Here is a 1,709-nt window from a genome sequence, read left to right as displayed (position 1 = left end):
GGGCCACTTCACACTATTGTAGAATACTTTCTTTTGTCTATTCTGTTAAATACTAGTGTGTGTGTGTGTGTGTGTGTGTGTGTGTGTGTGTGTGTGTGTGTGTGTGTGTGTGTGTGTGTGTGTGTGTGTGTGTGTGTGTGTGTGTGTGTGTGTGTGTGTGTGTGTGTGATTCACTTCAGTCAGCAGGTTGAGTTGAGGTTAAAAGGAATTCTCTTATTGAGAAAGATCCCTATAACTGTCACTATACTCCCTCCCTCCCTCCCTCCCTCCCTCCCTCCCTCCCTCCCTCCCTCCCTCCCTCCCTCCCTCCCTCAGTCGAGCTCAGCCTGTCTGTCGAAATATATTTCAGGCTCTGCCCTCTCTGACTCAATTTTAGCTTCCTAATGCAAACACACACACACACACACACACACACACACACACACACACACACACACACACACACACACACATTCTTAAGTTCCCTAAAGTGTGTGTGTTTTACTCTAAACAGAAACTGAAATTCATCTGTTCTCCGTTTTGTCTGTCAGAGTGTTTTAGGTTACCAACTCTTATTCTCACACTGCCACACTACAGCACTACTGGTTACCATGGAGATATCACCCTGACGACAGTAGGTAGGAGGACACACACATGAGGTGAGGAGTGGGAATTACTGTCAATTACACTGAAATGGAGAGAGACAGAGAGAGAGAGAGAGAGAGAGAGAGAGAGAGAGAGACAGGGAGTAGGAGAGAGAGAGAGAGTAGGAGAGAGAGAGAGAGAGAGAGAGAGAGTGACAGAGAGAAAGAGGGAGAGAGAGCGACAGAGAGAGAGAAAGAGTGACAGAGAGAAAGAGGGAGAGAGAGCGACAGAGAGAGAGAAAGAGAGAGAGAGACAGAGACAGAGAGAGAGAGAGAGAGAGTGACAGAGAGAAAGAGGGAGAGAGAGAGAGAGAGAGAGAGAGAGAGAGAGAGAGAGAGAGAGAGAGAGAAAGAGGGAGAGAGAGAGAGAGAAAGAGGGAGAGAGAGAGAGAGAGAGAGGGGGAGAGAGAGAGAGAGAGAGACAGAGAGAGAGAGAGAGAGAGAGAGAGACAGAGAGAGAGACAGAGAGAGAGACAGAGAGAGAGAGAGAGAGAGAGAGACAGAGAGAGAGACAGAGAGAGAGAGAGACAGAGAGAGAGAGAGAGAGAGAGAGAGACAGAGAGAGAGAGAGAGAGAGAGAGAGAGAGAGAGACAGAGAGAGAGGGAGAGAGAGAGAAAGAGAGAGAGAGAGAGACAGAGAGAGAGACAGAGAGAGCGTGTGAGGTCATCAGTGAGGATGGTTTGAACAAGGTGTGCTGGAAACACCCCAACGAATCGGAATGCTGCTCTGGCCTTCATCCACACACACACACACACACATACACACACACACACACACACACACACATACACACACTGGCCAGTAGCTCAGGAGGATAGCATTTCCCGCCTGGAATGATAGAAGGAGGGAGAGGGAGAGAGAGAGAGAGAGAGAGAGAGAGAGACTAAGGGAGTCAGATTCTGGTTTGGTGAGTTTTAGGAGTGAGAGAGTGTACACCGCACACACGGAGGGAGCGAGGGAGAGGGAGAGGGAGAGGGAGAGGAAGGGAGGGGGAGAGAGAGAGAGAGAGAGAGAGAGAGAGAGAGGGAGAGAGAGAGAGAAGCAAAGAGAAGAAGAGAGAGAGGGAGAGGGAGGGAGGCAGTCAT

General features: G+C 49.5%; 1 protein-coding gene across 1 annotated transcript in view; it reads left to right on the top strand.

Annotated features, from left to right (window-relative positions):
- The first annotated feature begins 514 nt into the window (after nucleotides 1-514).
- Nucleotides 515-1,709, top strand: part of LOC118947017 (RNA-binding protein 47-like) — a 79,155-nt gene continuing 77,960 nt past the window's right edge. The window contains exon 1 of the mRNA XM_036972031.1: nucleotides 515-638. The gene's annotated coding sequence lies outside the window, so the exon portion shown is untranslated. The remainder of the gene's footprint in view (nucleotides 639-1,709) is intronic.

The sequence above is a fragment of the Oncorhynchus mykiss genome, unplaced genomic scaffold (genome assembly GCF_013265735.2).
Source record: "Oncorhynchus mykiss isolate Arlee unplaced genomic scaffold, USDA_OmykA_1.1 un_scaffold_87, whole genome shotgun sequence".
Classification (NCBI taxonomy): Eukaryota; Metazoa; Chordata; class Actinopteri; order Salmoniformes; family Salmonidae; genus Oncorhynchus; species Oncorhynchus mykiss.
This window is presented reverse-complemented; position numbering and strand designations above follow the sequence as displayed.